Below are 17,097 nucleotides of genomic sequence, written 5' to 3' on the forward strand. Positions count from 1 at the left end.
TTTGTTCCATAGAACTCAGCAAACAATGAAACAGGTCTTCTTTTTCTCCTCTAGAGAGAACTTTGTCAAGCACAGCAGGACACTGATGCACACATGACAGTAGAACTGAGGCTATGCCACCCTCCTTTGCAAGTTTTCACCCTCGATATGGTCACAAATTCTTGGAACCTAGGACTAGAGAAGATCTGAAGGGACATCTAATCATCATCTTTGAATAGTGCCTCTCCTCTAGGCCCTCTGCTTAGACATAAGCAGTGCTCTCTCGTTACGTCCTCCATGCCTCTTCATCATTCTTTCATGCTCACATCTCTTTGTCGCTTATTCCTGATTTTCCACAGTGTAGTAATTACCACAGACTCTAGGCTACACTAGACAGCCTGCGGTCAAATCGCAGCATGGGGGTCAAATAGGATGTCCTGTTAGGTCTGGGTTGGTGAAATATCACTATGGCGTGATTTTGTGTTTGGGCAGGCGAGTCGCCCGGTATTGGTCCAGTTTTATGTTAATTTCTCAGCTCGAGGGGTCTTATCTCTCATTGACAATAACCATATAGATTCCACAACCACATATGGTACAACCCCAGGTTTTTAAACTCTTGCTGGTGATGTTTTCCACTCAAGGCAAGCTTCCTCGCTGTTCCTCCAGACAGTGGAGTTTTTCTAGCCCCTTTTCGTGAAGACGTATAATGTTTAAATAAGCCTCCTAGGTACTCACTTCCACCTTGGGCCCAGTTTTCATTTCTAGACTCACTGCAGAATTGTAATCGCAACACCCCCAGCTCTATGGCTTATCCATAACCATTGGGCTTGGACTTCTCTCTTCATTTTTGACACTCATGGACTTCCCTTCCTGATGAGCTCCCTGGAATGTAATTCTTTACCTCAGTCAACTCTGCATTCACACTGGGAAGAACTCATCCAGGTCAGCACAGCCCATGATGTTGCCATCATGTTCCAAGTCACCAAATCTCAAGTCACCGCTTGCCCCATCAAGTTCTGTCCGCATTGCAATTGCACCTTACTCAAGGGTTAGCTTTTCAAGTCAGTGCGTAATGTGAAAATTGAAAGGAGTCAAAATTCTTCTTGAGAATCCCATAATAAGGTCTTCCATGGAGCTGGACACACTACCTCCCACTAAGTCCAACACAACCCGTTTTTCTTAAGCATCAGATTTGGTTTCTGGGGTGGAGCACCAGAAGAAATTGCTGGCTTGGATTTGGGGGCCGTGTTGTATGATAATTAAAATCTATAAATATGAGAAACACGCTCGATGGCCCAAGATGCTCACAGTGTACGGAGCCATAGGAAGAAAGACCGACAGAAGGAACAGCAGATCTGTGTCTCTCTTTCACACTCGCTCTAAGAGAGACACCAGTTGGGTGGAATGACAGGATCACCCACACTGTTGAAAGTGTTATTTTTAACCCCACTGTGTTTTGTTTTTGTTGAGCAAGTATATTTGGGTCTGAGTAAGTTAGAAGCAGGCATCTTTGACATGATAGAGATAGGACTTCCGTAAGTCTAAATAGGACTGGCTCAGGGGGCAGGTCTAGCTCAAAGGGGCGCAAGGGGACTTGCTGAAGTGATGGGAAAATTGCGTCCCCTGTTCTGGGTGGGGACAAGATGGGTGTCACATGTTACAAATTCGTCAAGCTGTATGATTAATATGATTTGTGCATATTCCAGTGTGATACACCTCAATTAAAATAAAAGTTGAAAGCATGCCTGAGAGACTGCTGCTATAACATTCATCAATTGATCCCCCTTCTATGGCTAAACCTGTCCAGAGGCTAGTCAGTCCCATGGAGGGTCGTGAGGAGACCAAGAAATCTAGGAAAAGAGGGGGCAGAAAAGGGAAGCACCTTGTTGCGCACAGAGAGCACCCAGGCTCGCGGAGTTGGTTTGCCATGAGCAGCCTTGCAGGAGTGACATGTTTACAGTAGCTAAGATCACTGGCTCTCCAGACAGTCTGCCTGGACGTGAGTACTGCTTCTATCCCTGCCATGGGCTGTCTGTGTTCCAGCAAAATTCACATGTTGAAACAACCCCCAATGTGATGGGGTGAGGAGGTGGGAATTTTGGGAGGTGATTAGGTCACGAAGGTGGAGCCATTATAAATGGGATTACTGCCCGTATCAAGGAGACCCCAGAGAGCTACCCCAGCCCCTCCGCCATGTGAGGTTATAGAAAAAAGATGGCCATCTATGAACGAGGAAGTGAGCCTTCACCAGACACCAAATCTGCCAGCACCTTGATACTTGGACTTGTCCGCCTCTACAACTGGGAGAATTAAATTTCCGTTGTTTCTAGGGCCTCCAGTTCATGGTCTGCTGTTACAGCGGCTGGAATGGATTAAGGCAACCACCTACTAGTGGAGCAAACTTGGGCAAGTTACTTCTCTTTCTTTAAACCTCAACTTTCTAGGGCTGTTGCGAAGTCTAAACGAGATAACTCAGACAAGACTCTTAGCACAAGGTCTGCTCTACAGTGGTGCTCAATAAATGTTAGCTGTTATTATGACTGATGATAGGAGCCAGGGGGTGTCTTCTTCCCTCCGAAGTTATATATAGTTCTTACTGAAATTAATCATTTGACCTGAGAACTTTTTCGGTGCTCAATAAATACTTGTGGAGTGAATGAAAGAATGCATGTGGGTTCAGATTTCAACAGAGGCAGAAGGTTCTCATTTCAATAAACTGAAATCTATGTCCTGGCCCAGAATCACCATCCACTTTCATTTTTCTTCATAGTGAAGTGGTTCAGAGCACAGGGGCAGGTATCGGACGGCCATGGTCGAGTAAGGCTCTGTTACTTACCAACTCTGTAACCTTGAACGAATGACTCAAACCCCAGGCCTTAGTTTCTTCTCCTGCAAAACAGAGTCATAGCAAGGATTAAGCAAGTAGCAGCAGACCTCAGCACACAATAAACCCCCAATCCATCCGAGCCACCGTTATTTTTCCCTATACCAAAGACGTGGCCTTGAAATACCGATGCCGAATTCCAACACTTGGGGCCACGGGAGTGCACAGAGCATGTTTCTTCCCATTTTCCTCATTTAATATTTAGTCTTATGTATTACAAATAAAGAAATGGAGATTCAGCCCTGGCTGGTGTGGCTCAGTGGATTGAGTGCCAGCCGGCAAATCAAAGTGTCACCAGTTTCATCCCCAGCCAGGGCACATGCTTGGGTTGCGGGCTGGGTCCCCAGTGGGGGGCGCACGAAAGGTAACCACACATTGATATTTCTCTCCCTCTCTTTCTCCCTCCCTTCCTCTCTCTCTAAAAATGAGTACATAAAAAAATTAAAAAAGAAATGAGACTCAGAGAAGTTCAGTAACTTGTTGAAAGTTGCACAGTAGGTGGAGAGCAACCAAACCAAACTCCTGTGGCTGAGGGGCAGTTTGGCTGGACTGCCCAACAGTGCAGGGAACAGAGGGTGGGGCCAGAACTCCCCCATCAAGGAGGCAGGAACCCCGGGCTGCAGCAGCAAGCCTTGGTCCCAGCAAAATGCTCGGCTCAGCTTGACTTTGAACTGGTGTTAGTCATTCTGCCCCCTGAATCACTTCCTGTTTTAGGTTTCTACGCTGGGGAGAAAGAAAAGCAGGCATGTCTATTACACCACCCTTGGCACACTCCAATCTCACAGGGAGATTTTGACAAAAACTTATGAATCTAAGGGAGCTTTCATAAAAAACCGCAACCGACATCCCATTCAAACACATTCACCAGCATTTCATGTGAAGACGGGAGCAAGGTCACAGAGTCTAGACACTCTTACTATTGTGACGAAGAGAAAGAGAGTGCCTTTGGCCGGCCTTTCTGTTGATTACATCTTTAGCTGCCTTTGTGTTTTCTCTTTGCTTTTCATCGGGTGCTGAAACTACCGGAAGCCACTTAACCTGCCTCATTTTATTCACGAAAGATCTGGGGCCTTGTCTGTGTGACTGCCCTGGAAGAACACTATGGGCTGGTCCTTTCAGCCACTTCTACTGCTTTTGCTGGCACTGCTTTGTTCTCAGGTTTTCTTTTCCTTGTCCTCCTTGTATGAGTGTGGTTTGAAATTTCCATTTAAATATCATCACAGAACTGCTCAGCGGCCAGAGAAAGAGGGGATTTAATTTAAGAACCAGCGAAGCATACTCGCTAGCTGTGTGCGTGTCCTCAAACGTGTGCAATATGCCCTGCACCCTGCATGGGTATGCGTATACATATCGCACATGTGCACCTACCACCCACATGAGCAAACACACAGATGCCCAGAACCATGATTACAGTTCTCCTGTGTCCTCCCATAAAGGATTTTTTCCTTTCCTTCTGATTCTTTGACCACACTTACCAAATTGAAAATGGGGAGAAGTTGTTCTCTTGGGAGAAATGTTAGGGCCTTGGGCAAATGCTAGAAATGACAAAAAGTGCACCAGCTCACTCTTACAAAACTGTGGGGGTTTTTTTGTTTGTTTGTTTGTTTTAAGAACATGAAGAGCCCTGGCTGGTGTGGCTCAGCTGGTAGGAGCATGGTCCCTTAGACCAAAGGGTCGCAGGTTTGATTTCTAGTCAGGGCACATGCCCAGATTGCAGGTTCATTCCCTGGTCAAGGTACATAGGAAAAGGAACCAACTGATGTTCTTTCTCACATTGATGTCTCCCTCTCTCTGTCTCTCTCTCTCTCCTTCCTCTCTCTCTAAAAGCAATAAAAAAGTGTCCTCAAGTGAGGAGAAAAAAAAAAAAAAAGGAAGACAGAACACAAAGAGTAAGCTGGTCATTGCATCACTTAGAGGTAAACTCATGAGACAGTAGGTAGCTCCCGTAGAAGGAAAGTGGTCATCTTCAACCAGAGGCGACTTTTCCTCACCTCCACAATATGGGCAGAGAGACCCTAGACTGTGGCTCTAGAAACTGGATCTGACCTTGTCTCCTCTTTAGACTCACAACAGGGGCTTCAGCCCCTGCTCAGTCTCTCAGAGCGCTGTGACTTTGGGCACGTTAACCTCTCTGAGCTCCTGCAGGCCCTGCCGGCAAATGAAGATACTTATTCAATGACGACAGTCCTGCTTGGTGTGGCTCAAGGGATTGAGTGCTGGCCTGTGAACTGAAAGGCCACTGGTTCAATTCCCAGCCAGGGCACATGCCTAGGTTGTGGGCCAGGTCCCCAGTTGGGTACAAGAGGCAACCAACTGATATATCTCTCACACATCAATATTTCTCTCCCTCTCTTTGTCCATCCCTTCCCCTCTCACTAAAAATAAATAAAATTTTTTAAAAAAATGATCTATGGAGCACTTATGATGTGCCAAGCATGTGGCCATGGAGAATTCCAGAAATTAAATCGTCCAAGCCACCCAGGAGCTCCCATGGATCAGTGGGGCAATTACAGGCAGACAAGCAATTACGGCGGAGGATGAAAAAGTGATACAACCGGGGTGAGTGCAGGTGTCGGGCGGTCACAGAAAAGGGTATTTAATTACTCAGCAGGGAATGCAAAGTAATGGGTGTAAGGCTTCCCCAGGGAGGTGATATCTAAGCTGAGAACTAAAAGACAAGTTAGAATTTGCCCAGCCCAGGCAGAAGGGAATCTAAGCAGAACTGCAAAGGCCCACAGGCTAAATTACTGGTTCACGTGGTCAAGTACAAGAACTGGGAAGAAAGTCAGAGGATAGGTAGAGAAACGAACACATAGGGAGGTAGGCCTGCCAGGGTCACCCGCCTGGCGTTGGTGACCTCCTGAGGTCCCTCCCAGCCCTAAGGGCTCATCCTGCAATCTTCTGAGGGCCCAGAACCCCCTCTTCCCCTGACAACGCTTTCGCCCGCATGCCGAAGTCCCTGGGTCCACTCCAGGGCACGAAGGGAGCCCCACCCAGCCCACGTGGGCCCTCCTCCTTCTTCTTTCTTTTCCCCTCAGGAGTGACTGGGCAGTGACTCAAGGAGGGAGCTTATATTTTTTCTAAAAAAAAAAAAAAGTACCCAGGGCTCACATACTCAATCAGTCTTCTGACGGGACTGCCAACCCTCTCCAACCCAGCCCCTGACCTAGCTGAAGAAACGCTGGAATTATCTGTGTCCTCATCTCCTCCACGACATTAAGCTCCCTGAGGGCTGATACTGTGCTTTGGCCATCCTGGTGCCCCCAGCACCTGGTACTATGCCCGACACACAGTAGGTCCTCAAGAATGCTTGCAGAATCGAATTGCTTTCTTCACTCTGCAAATGAACACTCACCTGGAGACCCCTCCCCCACCACCAACTCCCGCCAGACAGCAACTCCATCTGAGGCCAGGGCAGGAGGCCCAGACACCCAGAGACCTACCAACTCGACAGTCCTCCCAGTGCTCTCTAGGAGTCACAGGAGCTTCATGTCACTGAAAACAGACAATCCCCTCATTACATTGTACTGGTGGAGACTCCAAAGTCTAAAGGAATGATGTGACTTGCCCAAGCCTCTCAGCAAACACGATATAATGTATTTATTTATTATTGATTGATTGATTTTAGAGAGGCAGGAAGGGGGGAGTTGTTCCACTCATTTATGTATTCATTGGCTGATGTTTGTATGTGCCCTGACCGGGCATCAAACCTGCATCAGAACGATGCTCTAACCAACCAAGCTACCTGGCCAGGACCAATATAATGTTTTTAAAAGAGCATATTCTTTAACAGAAGGTTCTCTGGCCACCCTTACCAGAAAGGTTGCTTTTTTTTTAAAAAAAGATTTTAATTTATTTAATTTTAGACAGAGGGAAAGGGAGGGAGAAAAACATTGGTGTGCAAGAAAAACATCGATTGGGCACGCCCCCAACAACCCAGGCATGTGCCCTGACTGGGAATCAAACCAGCGAACTTTTTGGCTTACAGGACAATGCCCAACCCACTGAGCCACTCCAGCCAAGGCAAAACGTTGCTTATTTTAAGGGAAAATGCTTCATGTGGGCACGTCAGCTGGCTGCCTTCCTTCACCTGACCACCAGCCACACCACAGCGTCACAGCTCCTGGGACTTCCTAGGCAGGACCAAAATTTACCACTGACGCAAACCTTTTTGTGAAGATGATCAGAAATTCTTTTAGGGACTGAATATGTTTTTGATTATGGACCATTTTTTAGGTTAATTTTCTGTTGTGTGATCTAAGGCCCTAACAATTTTTCAAAGAAACGTTGAGCTCCCCAAACCATTTAATTCCTTCATTTTTTTTAATGTTTGGATATAAAACAACTTTAGTATGACATCAGAGACAATTTTTAAAGAACCCCTTTCAACCTATAACCCCTCCACCCAAAGAATTCCTCATCATTCCCTGTGTCTTATTGCACTTTTATTCACAGATCTGTATTCCGTGTGTATGTATGTATTTCATTAAAAGGAACAACCTCTAGAATAGATAGTCTTTTTTTCTGGAGGGAAAAAAACCCTACTTACAATGCAAGTCACTGACATGTTTCTGATAAATATCACAGCAAAACCCAGGCGACAAATTAAGTGCACCTGGAAATTCCAGGCCTGAGACACTTAGCACAACATTTTCTAGCCTGCTTCATTCTGTAATTCTTCTGACACTTCCCACATCCCATTTAATAGGAAACAGGCCAAGGGAAGCAGGTGTTTTACTCATTGCACCTGGCCTAGCAAAGTCCCTCCTGAAGTTTGCCATAGTTGCGTATTGCTGAGGAGTTCAGCTCAACATTTTTCTGTAAGTGAAATAACATCTCAAATAGTCTAACGCAGCGCTTCTCGCTTGGCTTAACCGGAGTTCACGGAGGAGGGAGGGAGGGTGTTAAAGGCGCTGCTGCTGGGCGCCAACCCTGCGCAATTTAATAGACTCTCTGAGGATGGAACCCCAGCACCAGAGCTGTCAGCGGTCCCACGGTCACTGTATTGCGCTCAGGAGCACTGGGCTGGGATAACTCATTAGTTAAAGGAAGCCCTTGGGAAATCTGATCTGGAAGTGACGAACTCATTATAATTAAATCAAAGAGCAGATGTAAAACTACCTAATGGTGCCTGCTACCCAGAAGACACTTAATAAGTATTAATTAACCAAAAAAATATAATTCAACTAATTAGTCCTCTCCTTCAGTAAATTCGTCTTGTAATTTTATTGGCTTGTTTATTTTTTGCTGGTTTTTCTTAGCCTTGATTCATTCCATCCCTTTTTATAAAATTATAAACTTAAACCCATAATCCCATGCAATTACAAGAACTCTGTAGTACTTCCAACAATCCTTAATCCCTTTTTTAATAAAATCTTCTCCCAGAACAGTGGTTAATATATATTAAATACTCAATAAATGTGAGCTACTTATAATAATTATGCCATAGCATCATGATCTATTGCTTATAAATTTTAAAAACTTTTTTTCATGAAGCTGTAGTACTTGCAACTCTATGCCTAACTGAAAAATTTGCCTTTAACCTTAAAAATTCTCAGATATTTTAGCAGAAAGGAAGATACTACATGGTAGGGTGCTTAACATATTGGAAAATATTCAAAATAAATATTTTGAAGCCTTAACCAATCATTTCTATAAACTAATAACATTATTATTGGGCACGATTGTGTCCTTCCCTTTTCAAGAGTGGAGAGAAATGGAAAGGAACTTGTTAAAGATGGTATTTCCAAAATAATGGAAATTACGGAGAAGCTATTTGTTGCCTTTAAAGACACACCAGTATTTACTTGAAAAAGTGTCCTCGGTAGAGGTACAGACTATTACTTCTGGGTATCTGGTCTACCTGCCTGGCTTTATAGGGGAGTGAGCCTGAAGCGCGAAAGGAAGGGAGCTTGCCTGGGGTCACACAGTCGGATCACAGCAGAATCAGGACCAGCTGCCAACCTGCCTGACTCAGAACTGCAGTCATGATCACTCAGCTTCCTCTCACTTTCAAACTCCTTCAGCTGGTTAATGGCTTCCCAGGTGTGGGCTCTCGGTTCACGTGTACCTGCTTCGGGCCTAGACGAGGCCCCCGTCGGGCACATCTTACCCGGTGCTCCTTTCTCAGAGCTCGCCTCCCCCTCAAACTTGAACGAGGCCAGAGCACTTACTAACAAGCTTCTCCATGACCTCTGAGTAACTGTGAAACTCTGTGTCTTGGACCAGAGCACAATGTGTCATCTACGGGGAAACTGTGCAGTGAACACAGTGGTCCACTCGTCCCAAGTTACAGGGAATTCCCAGTCCCGGGCAATGCAGGACAGCGGGTCACATCCTGGATACCCACCAGGGCACACAGCCTGCTCACAACTTCCCCTCCTCTGACCGCCCTCTGCTGTACAGGCCTGGCCCAGAGCGCTGTCTGCGCCCTCTGCTCCCGCAGCACTGTCTGCTAGGACGTCGGCAGCCATAAAGACGCCCTGCAGCTGCAGCGATGCTGTGGCAGCACGGCTGCACATGGCTACTGAGCACCTCGACTCTGGCTAGCGTGACTTTCTTTTATTCAATTTTAATTGATTTACATTTAAATAGCCCCATGTGGCTAGTGGCTACTGTACTGGACAGCTCAGTTCTGGTTTTACATATATGGAGCTCAGCTCCGTCCCTGTGCACAGGAATGAGTTCTGGAGTCAGCCAGAGCTTGGTCGAAATCCTGACCACGTCATTTGCTAAAGTCTCTTGTTTCTTCATCTATAATCCTTGTGAATTTACTATGTGACAGTTTGGAAAGTGGCTGGTTTATAGTAGAACTTCAAGAAACAGGATTTGTTTAGAAGAAGCAGCTAAACCAAATCTGTGTAAAAGTGCTAGAAAAATCTGATTCTGAACCAAAAAGAGTGCACTAACGGACATCGTTTCTACCAGCTCGCCAATCTCCATCAGGTTTAAACTCTGATTCTACAGTCCCCTGGCTGTCCTGCTGGGCTGGTCACGCCTTGACTTCTGTCCCTGGCCTGCGGCTGGCTGTCACTGAGCTCCATCAGAAGATGCCACAGGGCAGTGGGCACTGGGTAACTGGGAGAGTGTGCCAGGTCACGTGGGCATGACCCTGCACAGTCCCAGGGGTCTGGATCCAGGCTGATCATAGAGTAGGGAGGAGGCAGCACCCAGAGGAAGCTTGGGGGCCCTCTGTGCGCAGGTGAGGGCACAGCATGCCTGGCCAGCAGCGCCGAGGGATGAGGCAGGGTGCCCTGGAGACCTCCTGGGAGCCTCCTGGTGCAGCGTGGGACCCTGCACATCTGCAAAGGACCCCGCCTTGTTCCCTCCCTGGGGGCGGATGCTGCCAGAGGGGAAGGCAGCGGCACAGCCCCCTGTGGCGGAGCCTCTGGCAGCTCTAATGACTGCATCTCCACGGCAGGAAAGGGCAGTAGGTCCCAGGAGAAGCAAACTGTGGCTCAGAATTACCCTGGGAGCTTTTTAAAAACAGCCTTCCTCAGGACCGGGAATCGGTGATTGAAGAAAGCTCCCAGGCGGCTGTGCTGCACAGCTGGGACCCTGTGTGCTTCCTCTGGAGGCTGGGCAAGGTGATCCCGAGGAAATGAGCAGCCAGGGCCGGGGCGGGGCTGGGGGCGGGGGCGCAGGGGAGCACCAACAGAGAGACGCTGGCCCTATGCAGGCTGGAGCAAGAAGTTCCCTTGTTAGCGGGTCCCTCTGCTGGAGGCAGGGGCCAGTCAGATGGCTGCAGGGCCCTGAAGGCACAGCTGGGACACCAGCTGCTCCCCTCCCTCCCACCCCACATGGCAGAGCACCCTGCAGTTCACCAGAACCTTCCGGTCCAATGCCTCCTGGGCAGCACGGGTGGGGAGGGTCCTTCCTTCCCAGAACGCCAAGCACCCAAGGGCAGAAGCCCTAATCCATGCACCTCCGGGTTTGGGCATCCCGGGGCCGGTGCCAGCACCAAGGAAGCCCACAATAAACGCTATTATTGTGGCTGTTACCCTCATTTCACTGAAAAGGAAGCCAGCTCCAGAGATGGTATGACTCAGCCCAGCCCCGTGATGCCTCGGGCAGGGCTGGGACAGGAACTCCGGGCTCCGGGGTTCATTCTCTTCCTCGTGCCCCTCGCCTACCCACCTCGCCCCCACAGCCCCCCTTTTCCTCTCCTTCTTACAGCCAACAGGAAAGCTCTGCTGGTCAGGATAAAATCTCATTTAATAATGCCCCGACTGATGTGACTCAGGGGGTTGGGCATCCTCCTCAAAAGTGAAAGGTTGCAGGTTTGATCCCCAGTCAGGGCACTTAGGAGAAAACGGATTGACGTTTCTCCCTCACAACAATGTTTCTCTCCCTCCCTTTCTCCCTTCCTTCCCCTTTCTCTAAAAATAAACAAATGAAATAAAATATTTGAAAAATAGCCTGAGGGCTCTCATTTATATCCTCAAGAAGAGTCTGTGGGGTCTTCTAAGAACACCCTTGGACACTATACCAATGGGTGGTTTTTTGTACACTTTGAAGTCTGCCACACGTACATAGGTTTGCCACTTAACAGCTGGGTGATTTTGGACACACTTCAGAACCTGTCTAGGCTCAGTTTTCTTGGCTATAAAATGGAGATGATCATATTTACAACTACAAATGGCGAGAATTACTGAGAAGGATGAGCAGGAAGTCCTAACAGGTGGTAGGTGTTATTCAGGTCGTAGGCCCCCATCCCGATCACCTGCCCCACACCCCAGATTCTGGCCACAAAAACCTCCAAAGCTTGCACCCTCTTGCCTTACGCACCCCTTTCTGCCCACACAGGCCGCCCAGGCCAGCTGACACACCCTGGAGGACCAGGCCACTCACCATGTGTCATCCCCACCCATCCCAGGGTCCCCCAGAAATAATAAACAAGAAGTAACTTCTCCGAAGCCCCAGCCCAGGCTTCTTTCATTGAAAGCAAATATTTGCACACTCCCAAAGCCTATAAATCTGAACTGCTCACAGGGGAAAGGAAAAGGAAAAAAAAAACAAAAACACTTAGGCGCAAAGTCAGTGAGCGTGGGCAGAGGAGGTGGCCCAGACAAGCCTCGGAGGGACAAGCTGAACAACTGCACAGCACCAGCTCACAGCACGGGGTGAGCGAGCGGAAGCGGCCGTTTCCAGAGCCTTCCGTCCACAGGAGTCAATGGGCTGTTCCCCTCTGTGAAAGTCCCGCTGAGCATCACTCAAGGGCGTGAGGGGGGAGGGGTGTGGGAGGGTGGAAGTGCCACCCCGCCCTGAAAGCCTTCGGCCCAGCAGGAAGTGTCTGGCTGCCCCCGACCAGGGTGGCTGGACCGGGTGGGAAAGGGCTGAAATAGAGCCAGCTGGCCCGGGGAAATAGCTGCTGTGCAGCGCTTTCTCCCCAAGTTGCTCTGCTCCAGCACGCGCAGATCTCCCCAGGATCCAGCAAGGAAAGAGTGCACGTCGGGCACTGTGGAGGCTTCCAGAAAGTGCTCTGGAAGCCCAATGTTAAGCCTTCTGGACCATCACCCCTGGGCAGGGGTAAGGGGCAGGAAAAACGCAGACAATTCTGAGTGATTCAGAAGAGAGACAAGGATGCAAACGTTTGAGGAAGGAGAGAGAGGGAGGGGAGGAGATAGACTGACACCATCCTCAATGAGAAACTGCTGGTTGCTTCCAGGCCGGCTTCTTGCCCTGGTTGCCACTGCATCTGACTTGGTGGCTCTTATGGCATCTGTGAGGCTGGCTCCGGGGCCCAAGTTCATGCACACAGAGCGTCAGCCTCTCACTGTGGTGCTCCAGACCCCGGTCCCCCAGCCTCGTCTCCGTGCTGCCACTGGTTACCTTTGCTGATGCTCAAATCCTTCGGAGGCCCCGCCTCCAGATGATGATGCAAGTTCCTTTCACACATCTTACAAAGCCACCATGGCCTGGCACCAGGGCCTGCGTGCCCCTCCGCAGGACCCCTCCGGTTCAACCACACGGATGAGAGGATGAGATCGCTCCCCGGCCCAGGCATTGGCACACTCCCCCTGCAGTAACGGCTGGCATTTTTACAATCCCAGACGACACCATAAATGTGAGAACAAAGGGGCCCTTCCTGTGTCACTCACACCCGGTCCCCTGAGGTCAAAGCCCCTACTCCTCACAGGGGTGAAGTAACCCTTGAAAGAACCTCACAAGCCAAGCCTCTTCCCGCACGTGATTGATGAAGGCCCTTCCAGAAGCTTCCTAACACCCACCTAGGATAGGAAGAGGCTCTGAGTTAAGCCTTTGTTGTGTAAATTAGAGCTTTTTTCTGTTTAATTGGAAAATGGCCACCTCCGTAAATTTCATCCAAAATCATAGGAAAAAGCCTACAGATAAAACTCCTCTTGGCACTGAACATAAACTGACAGCATTTATGATTACATCGCGCAGAGGGTTCATTTCAAGATAAGAGCTGTCAGATCTGGTCAATCTTTCCATTTTACAGAAGTGGAAACTGAGATTCTGAGAAGTGAAACAACACCCCAGGGTCACACCGTGGGGAGGCAGAGGACCCCAGACAAACACCAGGTCCTCCGCTTTCCTCCCCCTGACATTTATAAATACGTGCCCACATTGTAACATAATTGATTACAGCACCAATTAACCCACTGAAACATGTCAGCCACAGAGCAGCTCTGTAGGAACTTTCTGCGCTCTGTGCCCCATCTCACGGGGTGTCTGAAGAGAGGACCTCGGCTTCCTGGCAGAGTTAAGGCACTTTCAGGCCTTGGCCCTGGTGTGGTTTCTCACCCACTCCACTGCCCATAAACACGGCCAGCGCGGGTGCCTCCGAGAGCGGCAGCTGCTGGTTGTGCAACGAGAGGCTGCCCCTGCTTCCGGACGTGGACCTCGGCGGTGGCGGTTCTCAGGAAAATGTCTGTCCTCTCCTGGACCCGGCGAGGGGCCGTGAGGACGCGCGCGTCACTCGGGGTGGTGCTGTTTTGTTCACCTCTCATTCATGTCTAAAGGAAAGGCACCTTGCGAGGTGACCGTGACCACAGGAACAGCCTGGAGTTTGAATTTCCGGCTGCAGCTTTCACTGCGCAGCCTCAGACACATCACTTGGCCTCCTCTCCGAGCCTCAGTTTCTTCATCTTCAAAAATGGCGGTCACACCATCTACGGAGCAGGGGTTCAGTCCCTCGAGCTCACCTTCAGTCCACTGCCCACCAGGCCCGGTCAGAAGGACGAGGTTTTCCATCTGGGTCCCATCCCCCTATGTCAGTCATGCCCCCCATGGCAGGGTCAGAGGGCATCCCCCCTACGCCCTCCGGGTCAACATCTACCCACAGGCCGAACTTTCTGTGCCTGCTCCCGGGCCCCACCCCTGCCCCCCCCCAGCGGAAGCCTAGACTTGCCCAGACCAGGGGTGGTGGGGGACGGCACTCACACCCCGAAGCTGGAAGCCAGGAGGTGGTGGGCCAGTTTGGCGGCAGAAGTGCTCAGGGGAGGGAAGCAGGGCACGGGGAGGAAGCCTGAGACTCGCCCGTCTGTCTCAGGGACCCCAGCCTTCTGCCTCGCTGCTAACAAGGAAAGGGCCAATGTCTGCTCTCACCCAAGGCAAACCTCCAAATTTCGGAAAGTGCCCAAAACAAACCTGATGATAAGAGAATGTAGGATGGATTAAGACGCATGGGTCTGGAACCCCAACAACCATTTATTGAGTTGTGGGGCTAATACTGGGGGAAGAGAGAAAAGAAGCTGCTATAACCACTTAGTTCTTCAACGTCCAGAAAAGAGAGCAACTTTTCTTCCTTTCCTCACCTCCTGCCACAGCCAATTACAAGTTGTGCAAACATCACCTTGAAAACGATCCCCGGGCACGCACATGCGAGCACACGTGTGCTCGCATGTGCGTGCATCCACATGCACGTGTGCATTCTCAGCCTGTCTGGCTGCCTGCCACCCTGAGAGCATGAAGAGCCAGTGGCGAGGGAGCCCTCACAAACCACTGGTGAGAACGAAGGAGCGCACCGCCACTTAGGAACACAGTGTAGCAGCTTCTCAAAAAGTTAAACACGGAACCCCACGCAACCCAGCAAATTCTGCTCCTCGGCGTATACCCAGGAGAAATGAAAACCTACGTTCACACAAAGAGCTGCGTGTGAAGGCTCATAACAGCCCCAAACTGACAACAACCCAAAGGCCCGTCGGCCAGTGAGTGGAGAAACAGCGTGGCGGAGCCACACAATGGAATCCTGTTCCAGATTCAAAAGGAGCAAAGCACTCATGCCCTTGACAATGTGGACGAGCCTCAAAGACGTTATGCTCGGTAAAGAAAGCCAGACATGCGACACCACACATTACATGATTCCACTTACATGAGATGTCCCGAAGGCAAGTTGATAGACAAGTTTATAGAGACAAAAAATAGATTAGTGGTTACTGAGGGCCGAGGACAGAGATTACCTCTAAGTGGACATGAAGGATCTTATTGGGAGGATGAAAATATTCTGAAAAACTGCATTAGGGTCACGGCTGCACCCCTCGGTGGAGGGACTAAAAACCACTGACTTGTACACTTGAAATGGGTGGATGGTAGGATACATAAAACATGCCTTGCGTTGGTTTCCTCTAGCTGCTCTAACAAAGTACCGCAAGCGCAGCAGCTTAAAGCGACGCAAGTTTGTTATCTCGTAATTCTGGAGAGCAGAAAACCCAGCACAGGTGTCCCTGGGCTGAGAGGCTTGCTGCAGAGGCTCCAGCGCGGCGGCCTTCCACGCCCGGCGGGCCCTTTCCTCCCCTCCCCCGCCAGCAGGGTGGCCTCTCCAGGTGTCTGACTGTGAGCCTCCATTTCCATCAGCACGCCTCCGTCCCCCGCTGCGACCCTCACGGCTCCCCTTTCCCAAGACCCTTGTGACTGCAGTGGGCCCACCTGGATCATCCAGGAACCTATTGTCAGCTCAAGACCCTTAACTCAGTCACATCTGTAAGGTCCTTTTTGCCATGGAAAGTAACGTATTCACAGGTTCCAAGGATTAGGACACGGACATCTTTGGCAGGCCGTTGTTCTGCCTACCAGATACTTCAACCAAGCTGTTAAAAAAAAAAAAAAAAAAGAAATCGTGCCCTGACTGGTGTGGTTCCGTGGGTTGGGTATTGTCCCACAATCTGAAAGGTCACAAGTTTAATTCCCCATCAGGGCACATGCCTGGGCTGTGGGCCAGGTTCCCAGTTGGGGGCATGCAAGAGGCAACCGATCAATGTTTCTCTCACACATCCATGTTTCTCTTCCTCTCTTTCTCCCTCCCTTCCCCTTTCTCTAAAAATAAATAAAATCTCTTAAAATTAAAAAAAAAAATCACCAGTGTAAGATGTGGCCAGCGCATCGGGCTCACGCCAGTGGCCTGCCTAGAACCACCCCCTCGTCCCCGCCCCCCCGCCCCCCGCCAGAGCAGCCCACAGGAGCCCTGTCCCGGACGCCACACGCAGCATAAATGAACGGAAAGGGCCCTCGTTTTGGCCTCTAAACCTAGGAGGGAATGGGCAAGAAGAGAATGACAAATTCTGGCAAGAAGACCAGGATAATTAGTCAAGTTCAAGATGAGAGAGGGGGTGGGGAGACGGGAGAAATGCTTTTAGTTTTTACTGACCGGGCCACGTCAATTCCAAGGAAAAGTCGAGTCTGCGTGGCTTGAAGTCTTGCAGTGTTCTGAAATTTCTATCTCATTGATTATTTTAAAAGTACCCAAATTGAGTTAGTCCCCAGACAATCTCTGATGTTGGCAAGCACCTAAATCAATATGCGAGGAGCCACTCGGAGTAACTCCTCAGCAGGCACCAGGGCCAGCCTGTCCGTATCCGGGTCGGGGGAGAAAGCACCCGGGACTCCCTTCCGCTCTGGAAGCAGCCCTGCAGCCCTCTCCCCATCATTCCTTACAGGGGCTGCCTGGGGCACCTCTCAGCCTGGCCCTCGTCTGGTGTGGGGACCTGCCAGCATATGGGAGAGGTGTTTTCTTCTCCGTTTCTTCCACGAGTCTGTGTTCTGCCTCGTGCCTAGCACAGTGTGTGTGCACAAAGCAGGTGTTCAGTGAACACTTGCCTGTACAGGTATATGCATATCCTGCATGGCGTAGTTTATGCATGTAATCAGGTTTTTATTTGTAGCATAAAGTTGGTATTTGCAGAATGCTTGTTTTCATACACAAGTACACATGTATAGAGCATGTTTTATATACAGAACATGCGTGTTCAGTAAATGATTGTTTCATATATATA

At 49.6% G+C, this 17,097-nt stretch overlaps 1 protein-coding gene across 3 annotated transcripts in view; it reads right to left on the reverse strand.

Annotated features, from left to right (window-relative positions):
• Window positions 1-17,097, reverse strand: part of CYRIB (CYFIP related Rac1 interactor B) — a 129,336-nt gene that overhangs the window by 90,771 nt on the left and 21,468 nt on the right. For all 3 annotated transcript variants that reach the window (XM_054590493.1, XM_054590487.1, XM_054590488.1), the window contains exon 2: window positions 2,816-2,868. The gene's annotated coding sequence lies outside the window, so the exon portion shown is untranslated. The remainder of the gene's footprint in view (window positions 1-2,815; window positions 2,869-17,097) is intronic.

Source organism: Pteronotus mesoamericanus, unplaced genomic scaffold (genome assembly GCF_021234165.1).
Source record: "Pteronotus mesoamericanus isolate MK-2021 breed Mesoamerican mustached bat unplaced genomic scaffold, CSHL_Meso_final scaffold_174, whole genome shotgun sequence".
NCBI lineage: Eukaryota > Metazoa > Chordata > Mammalia > Chiroptera > Mormoopidae > Pteronotus > Pteronotus mesoamericanus.